The sequence below is a fragment of the Schistocerca gregaria genome, chromosome 7 (assembly GCF_023897955.1).
Source record: "Schistocerca gregaria isolate iqSchGreg1 chromosome 7, iqSchGreg1.2, whole genome shotgun sequence".
NCBI classification, from domain to species: Eukaryota; Metazoa; Arthropoda; class Insecta; order Orthoptera; family Acrididae; genus Schistocerca; species Schistocerca gregaria.
The window spans coordinates 303897032-303905750 of record NC_064926.1 but is presented as its reverse complement, the minus strand read 5'-3'; the positions used below and the strand labels follow the sequence as shown (position 1 = coordinate 303905750).

Below are 8719 nucleotides of genomic sequence, written 5' to 3'. Positions count from 1 at the left end.
GATATTTCTATTGGTGACTAAGGAAAGCATACTGAACAGTTACATCAGTATTGGCTTCATTGGCAGGCTAATAATTATAGCTATTATCATGATGTTTTTAGGTTGGTTAGTATCATGAAGTACTTGTGGGAGCAGGTCACACCTAAAAGGAAAACGGGTAGCCCATATGAACAGGCTTAGTCCATTTTGTGGTGTATTTACGGCAATGCAGAAAACAACAGAGAGTAAAGTATGCGATGTGTGTGTGGGAACGCTGTTGGAATCAGAGGAAAAACAAGTAACACACTGAAGTGAGTACATGTTAAGGTGGAAAATACCACAATATCTGTACCTGTTCCCTTAATACCCAGTACATACAGCGACTATAGGCATCTACGATAATCCCTGCATCCAGTGTAACTCGATATGCAAATATGCAGAAAATTTGAAACTCGAAACCTTACACCATTTAAATACACATTCTACTTTTCCTGACCATGTGACAGAGCATAATTATCTCACAAACGTAGCACTGAAATTAAGACACCTTATCACGATTTATGAACACTTAGATTCAGAAAAGGCAGATGGAGCCAGTATCCGAATGGGTATTTCCCAATTTGTTCTACTAGTCGTTCATTCTTGTTCTCCACAACAGCAGAATTTTCGAAGTAGTGCCTCTCCAGTCCTTCTGTCTACCAACTCGTCTTTCTTTCCTTCTACCCACTCACAACCCTCCCCTATCTATTTCTTATAAATTACACAGATATCTCTGTCTCTCTTATTCTTTCATTCTATTACCCTGTAAAACACACACATGTGTTATCTTCTTGACACCTTTCGTACTAAAATGATGCACCAAATCGAAAAATAACATGAATGGCAAATGAACATAGCTAGTGTTGTCACGAATAAACAAAACTGCATTTACAAGGTCGTTTACCTCAAAACGTCGGTGAAAATAAAAATTACAGTGACAGACGTCATTCTCATGATTAGCCATTCGATTGCACATCCAGAAGGTTACAAAAAACATCATACACTATACAAAACTTTTATCGTTCAAATCACAGACATTAAGTTGGAAATGAAATCCATGGTGTGGTTACCACATAGTGATGTTAAAAAAATTATTGTTATAATTTATTTGGTGCCTATGTGAAAATAATGGAATTACTCAATACCTTTGATATTACAAATTTTTCGTGTTGAAGATGAAGTGTTGTAAGGGTATCGTTGATGATTACTACTCTGTGATGTGCGAGCCGAAAATAACGAATAAAAGCATGATGATGGCGCAGTAGTGGCGATACATACCTGGGCCAGAAAAAACTTGTTTTTCACAAGTACGACATGACCTTCAAAACTGTTTATCAGGGCTATTCTTTCATCAAGGCATGATCGTTGGCGAAATGGAACTCTCAGCGAAAATAAAATATGTTTTATTTGCAACTTCTTCCAACTACCGCTCTACATAGTCACGGTTCCAACGTAGACATTTGTTGTAGTGTTGTACGAACTTTCGAATAACCTCTTCAAAAAAGGCATCCGCCTGTGCTTTCTGCCCATTATACACGCTGGTCTGTAGCTCGTTGTTTGTGCCAAAATGTTGTCTTCATAGTCAGCGGTTCATGCAAGGAGAGATGAAATACAGACGGAGCCAAGTCGGGGCTGTATGGCAGGTGATCTAAAGTTTCCCATCAGAAACGCTGCGTCTTCACTGCCCCTGCGGTTAGAGTCCGAGAACTGCCATGAAGAAGGAACTGCATGACAGCTACATTATGTGGGGTGCATTAAATGAAGCGAAATTTCTAAGCTGGCACTCATTATAGGCAGGAGACACTATTTTCTAGGCATCTTTACTTGCTCACCGTGTGCTCAGAAACAAAGAGAGCGATGTGACGCGATCGATGGGCATACTAGAGACACTGCCCAACACATCTGTGCAGAGCTTCATCGGATTTCAAGATGGTTTTAATTTCGCGACTGATCGGAACCTGATAAACGAATAGTTCTCGTAACCATTCATATTACAAAAGTAGATGTATATATACATGTATGTGAGATTGTATGGACAGGGGAGAAATCTCAGCACAAAAAAATTAATGTAGAGTAATGAAATTTCGGAAACATATTTGCCTGGGTAACATATTTAGAAGATCAACATCGCAAGATTACAAGTTGGTGTAAGTGCGAGACAGACCATTGCAAGTGTGAACTGTTACTACATTAATAACCGGTGTAACTGCCAAAATGTTGAATGCAAGCATGCAAACATGCATGCATTGTGTTCTACAGGTGCCAGATGTGAGTTTCCGAGATGGAGTGCCACACCTGTTGCACTTGGTTGGTCAATACGGGGACGGTTATTTCTGTTCTTGGACGGCACTGGAGTTTTCTTCCGATGATGTCCCGTATGTGATCGACTGGAGATAGATCTGGCGGTCGAACAGGCCAAGGCAAAGTGCAGGGGTGGATAAAGTGGATAGAGAATATTGGTGGAGGAGCTGGGCAAAGAGGGGGTGGGGATGCTCTGAGAGGGGGAGAGAGAAAGGGGACAGAGAAAGGGGAAAGGAGGAGCTGGACTAATAGAAGATTGGAATAACAACATACGCAGGCAATGCCAGGTACTCAGCTGGTTTGTGAATAAAAGAGGAAATGTGATAATTATATAGTTCCAGCCATTGATAGCTTTTTCAAGGAATACGCCGCCATTTGACTGTATAATTCTGTATATCTCCTGTGTGCAATCTAGATTTCCGCATTCATGCTGTTATCGAATACAATGATCTCAGACCAATAATATATGTCACTGTGCACTGTGCAGGATGACATATTATTTCACACATTATCAACTACAATGTTTTTAGACTCTTAACATCATTTTGCTGTGTACTGTGCAGGATGGCATATACACAGCTCATCACATCTGATTCATGTGCCACTTTCTCCAAACATCGACGCTAGATGATATGTGAGCCCAGTCAGAAGGGACATAATGTTTATTCTTTCAAGCTGGGACAATATTTCATGCAGTAGTCAGTGCTGGCTCACAGCCAGCCGTTTATTCGTGTCAGTTTTCGCTGTGAATTGTGGTGCATTGTCCAGAGGTTATAATGTCGTTAGTCGCATTTGGGGACATGCATCACATTAAAATTTGTGTCCTACCGCAACTCGAACTCTGATTTCCCGTTTTACGTGAGCGGTCGCCTGATTCTCTTCGGCCATCTGAGTTTGCTTCCCTTCCGACCCAAATTACCGCCATTACTCACTGCTGACGTAGTGACACCTACCTGTCAACCTGATACTTGCAGTCTGTGATTGCCATAAGAGACCGGGCATGGTGGGCATCTGCATTGAAGGAAAGAATCATTGGTCGTCGCCTCCTATATATGCAGGGACTGTGAGTAAGTGTCGCTATGTCAATAATGAGTAAGAGGGCGGGAGTTTGGATTGGGAGGGCAGGGGGGGGGGGTGGGGGGGAGCGGAAGCATGCTCGGAGCTCGGAGATGGCCGAGGCACTAAAGACAACCACTCGTGTAAAACAGGGAAACTATTGCTATTGATATATTTCAATGTCCAAATGCGGCTAACGTTATTAAAACCTTTCAACGATTAGTTACATGGCTGTTGGATCGAATAAGGTGTCTGTTATTTTGGACATGTCCAAAATAAACAGGCGCCACACACCCACATCATGCGCCCACCAACCCCCCACCCTGAGGCCCACCTTCCCACCCATCGACACACACACACACACACACACACACACACACACACACACACACACACATGTGTGGACATGTCCAAAATAAACATCCGCCACACACCCACATCATGCGCCCACCAACCCCCCACCCTGAGGCCCACCTTCCCACCCATCGACACACACATACACACACACACACACACACACACACACACACACACACACACTGTTTTCGTTAGCTCAGTTTAATAAGAGTGGATGATATATGCCATGAGCTACTTAAAACAGTTATCTTCGCATTTGCCTGGAATAATTAAGCACAGACACATGAAACTTAAACGAGGACCACGGGATGCCTGGATTTGGACTTGAGGCCTCTAGACTTCCGGATCTCTGTTGGCTTGGGTACTGCCCCACCTGGCTCCGTCTTACGTATAAAGGTGGCCGCTAAAAATAGTCCTGCTGGCAGTGAGCAGAAGAAGCAGAAAAGAAGGAAAGGGAGCTGTCTGTCACACTGGGCGTTGTGGGCCGTGCGAGGTCCACGGGTGCCCGAGACAGTGACCATCGGGCGTGACGCCAGATCTCTGGTTGGGCGACGGCCGAGAAGCGCATTGAGAAGACGCGGACCCCGCTGTGCGCGAACAATGGAACAAAGACGCTGTGTCCCGGCCAGGAAGCGGCCAATGGACTCTCAGAATTTAGGGCCGGCGCGCACTCTTAATACCTATCGCTCCCGACGAGATGGAGACGACAGAGCAGCAACTGCACTGTCCGACTTCCTGAGCAGCTCATCCCTCTGTAGCCAATGCAACGACGTGATCCTTAGTGTTGATGTGGGGTCTTCACCAAGGAGGGACAAAGTTTCAGCTATCGTCTTTAGAAACATTGCTTTCCTTGCATTTTTTGTTAACTTCTGTAGAATCGTACGTCCAAAAAACATTGTAACCATCATTTCCGTTGAAAGTGCGTCAGAATGGGAATGCTATTGTACCTGACGTCTTGCAACTGCTGGTTAAATTATTTCCGCCTCGCTTTATTTTTGGTACCATAGTTTAGGCACAAAACGTGTTGCATTACTTATTAACGCTCCTCGTACATTCAGTCAGCTTTAGTCAAGACATTTCGCAGTAGAACCCTCGTGGAAACTTCGTCTACGAGTAAGATGTGGACACACTATTAACAGCGCGAGCAACCATCACTACGGTACCGCCGATGTGTGGAAGATTACGGAACGTTGAGCTTCGTCACGGTGCTCCTGACGGTGTGCTTGTGTTCATCTACATCTACATCTACATGGATACTCTGAAAATCACATTTAAGTGCCTGGCAGGGGGTTCATCGAACCACCTTCACAATTCTCTAATTATTCCCATCTCGTATAGCGCGGATTGAATGAACACCTGTATCTTTCCGTACGAGCTCTGATTTCCCACATTTTATCGTGGTGATCGGTTCTCCCTATGTAGCTCGGTGTCAACAAAATATTTTGGTATTCGGTAGAGAAAGTAGGTGATTAGAAATTCGTGAGAAGATACCGTCGCAACGAAAACGCCTTTCTTTTACTGATTTCCAGCCTAAATCCTGTATCATTTCTGTAACACTCTCTCCTATATTTCGCGATAATACAAAACGTGCGGCCCTTCTTTGAACTTTTTCCATGTACTTAGACAGTCCTATCTGGTAAGGATCGTACACCGCGCGGCAACATTCTAAAAGAGGACGGACAAGCGTAGTGTAGGCAGTCTCCTTAATAGGTCTGTTGAAACCTTCGAATGATTTCTTAGTGCTTTCAGCTGCCACTCTCTTTACTTCGTGAACGATTCAACAATTTCGGCCTTAGGCAATTCTCAAGTATTTAATGGACGATTCTGTAGTGGTATATGACGCCAGCACGCCTTGTTCCCATGACGGCATGGAACAGTCATAAAATAAATTAGAAAAGGTTCTCCGCTATTTTAGGAGCACGTTACCTTCGAGCAGTTGTTTCAAGGAGTTTTTCAACAACTGCTCGAAAGCAACGTACGTCTAAAATATCGTAAAACCTTTTCTAATTTATTTTATGACATGAAACTTCCTGGCAGATTAAAACTGTGTGCCCGACCGAGACTCGAACTCGGGCGAGTGCTCTACCAACTGAGCTACCGAAGCACGATTCACGTCCGATACTCACAGCTTTACTTCTGCCAGTATCCGTCTCCTACCTTCCAAACTTTACAGAAGCTCTTCTGCGAACCTTGCAGAACTAACACTCCTGAAAGAAAGGATACTGTGGAGACATGGCTTAGCCACAGCCTGGGGGATGTTTACAGATTGAAATTTTCACTCTGCAGCGGAGTGTGCGCTGATATGAAACTTCCTGGCAGATTAAAACTGTGTGCCCGACCGAGCCTCGAACTCGGGACCTTTGCCTTTCTCAGGCAAGTTCTCTAACCAACTGAGCTACCAAAGCACGACTCACGTCCGGTACTCACAGCTTTACTTCTGCCAGCATCCGTCTCCTACCTTCCAAACTTTACAGAAGCTCTTCTGCGAACCTTGCAGTTGTTGACAGGCCCAGGCGAGACGTAAAGCTTTGTATCGTGCAGTCATCAAGGGTACACGAGTGGGCCTTTGGCTCCGAAATCCCATATCGATGCAGAGTGAAAATCTCATTCTGGAAACATCCCCCAGGCTGTGGCTAAGCCATGTCCCCGCAGTATCCTTTCTTTCAGGAGTGCTAGTTCTGCAAGGTTCGCAGAAGAGCTTCTGTAAAGTTTGGAAGGTAGGAGACGGATACTGGCAGAAGTAAAGCTGTGAGTACTGGACGTGAGTCGTGCTTCGGTAGCTCAGTTTGTTAGAGCACTTGCCCGCGAAAGGCAAAGGTCCCGAGTTCCAGTCTCGGTCGGGCACACAGTTTCAATCTGCCAGGAAGTTTCATATCAGCGCACACTCCACTGCAGAGTGAAAATCTCATTCTGGAAACATCCCCAAGGCTGTGGCTAAGCCATGTCTCCGCAGTATCCTTTCTTTCAGGAGTGTTAGTTCTGCAAGGTTCGCAGAAGAGCTTCTGTAAAGTTTGGAAGGTAGGAGACGGATACTGGCAGAAGTAAAGCTGTGAGTACTGGACGTGAGTCGTGCTTCGGTAGCTCAGTTGGTAGAGCACTTGCCCGCAAAAGGCAAAGGTCCCGAGTTCGAGTCTCGGTCGGGCACACAGTTTTAATCTGCCAGGAAGTTTCATATCAGCGCACACTCCGCTGCAGAGTGAAAATCTCATTCTGGAAACATCCCCCAGGCTGTGGCTAAGCCATGTCTCCACAGTATCCTTTCTTTCAGGAGTGTTAGTTCTGCAAGGTTCGCAGAAGAGCTTCTGTAAAGTTTGGAAGGTAGGAGACGGATACTGGCAGAAGTAAAGCTGTGAGAACCGGACGTGAGTCGTGCTTCGGTAGCTCAGTTGGTACAGTCGGCCTTTGGCTGTGGAGCGGTGCGGTACGTCCCGGCCGCTCCGTGTCGCGTTTCCGGGTGTGTTGTTGTTTACCGCGCCGGCGCGCTAGTGTTACGTATTGCCGTCACGTTCCTGACACACGATGGCTCTTTCGTATCGGAAAGCCACGATCAAGCTGCAGTTCGACACTACGTACTCTAGACCCAAGGCCCACGAAGTAGAGCGTTTTTTACGCGATGTGGTACATGTTGATCCTAACGAGCTGATCGGTATCCACTTATCTATTGTCTCCAGCGTCGTATATCTTAAGTTCACTGACGACGAAGCGTGTGACAAACTTCTCAGACGCTCGACGGCAGGTTATCGGTTCTGCCACTCAGACGGAAACGTGGGTGTGGTGACGCTTGAACGTGCTGGATTGGGAATCCAAAATGTGCGCGTGTTTGAGCTCCCTTTTGAAGTTCCAGCGGATTTGGTCACCCTTGCTCTTCGACCCTATGGAACAGTTCTCGGCCACACGGCCGAAAAATGGAAGACCTTCGACACCTACCCTGTCCTTAACGGGGTGCGACAAGTCCGTATTGACCTGCATCGCCATATTCCTTCGTATCTCACGATCGCTGGTTGCAGGGCAATAATTATTTACGACGGTCAGCCGAGAACCTGCTCCGGTTGTGGCCAGACGGGACACATGCGTACCGAATGCCTGCAACGCCGTCTCGTGCAGACACCCTCGACCGACCAGATTCGTCCGTCGACACCGACCTCTCTGCCGATTACGTATGTTGCGGCGGCGAGACGGGAGACGCCAGCTGTATATGACGACCCCACTGTATTGGTGCGAGCTTTGGAGGACCCTGCAGTAGCTTCCACGCAGCCCCAAGCGTCTTTCAGTGCTGATGCTACCGATGTCCTTTCGTCGGACCCCGGCGCACCGTCACAACGGCTCGCCGACGGTGCGATGGAAGTTGAAGCACAGGATGCAGCGTCCTCCCCTTGCCCTACGTCGGAAACAGAGGCGCGGCAGCGTAAGCAGAAATCACCCAAGCGTCATAAGAAGCGGCGCAAGACAACCGACGACGTAGAACAGCCCGAGGCGACACCGCTGGATGACGAGGTGCCTCAACCGCTCCACCGCGCCGACACAGGCGACCCTACCGTCTCACACGGTTCGACGTCTTCTCCCACTACCGCTGGGTCTGGACCACATGGGGATGCGGGAGATCACCGCAGCTCCGACACCGGGGATGCACCCTTGCCTCCGTCTGCCTCTCGAGATCCAGTGGTGTCAACGTCCCTGGGCGACTGGGCGCAGGAGATGGAGTTGCAGGATGCGTTTCAGGATCAAGACGATGCACCGATGCCGATGGCAGCGTCTACGCAGCCGGCGACAGACGCCTAGGGCAGCATGAGCACCTCTCGTCGCTGCCTAGCACCTCGCAAGACCGGCGCTCCACGTCACGACTACTGCCCTCCTGTCATACCATGGTCACCTCCCGAGACTTGATGGACCAGGCATACCGCCTCGCCACGATCAACGTCAATGGCATTACATCTGATGTCAAGACCCGTATGCTGAAGGATACGTTACGCGCTGCGGATCTGGACGT

The 8719-nt window shown here is 47.4% G+C and overlaps 1 non-coding gene across 1 annotated transcript; it reads left to right on the top strand.

Annotated features, from left to right (window-relative positions):
* Positions 1 to 6802: 6802 nt before the first annotated feature.
* Positions 6803 to 6877, top strand: Trnal-caa (transfer RNA leucine (anticodon CAA)). Its single transcript has one exon. It is a non-coding gene; the product is annotated as a tRNA-Leu (tRNA).
* Positions 6878 to 8719: the final 1842 nt, after the last annotated feature.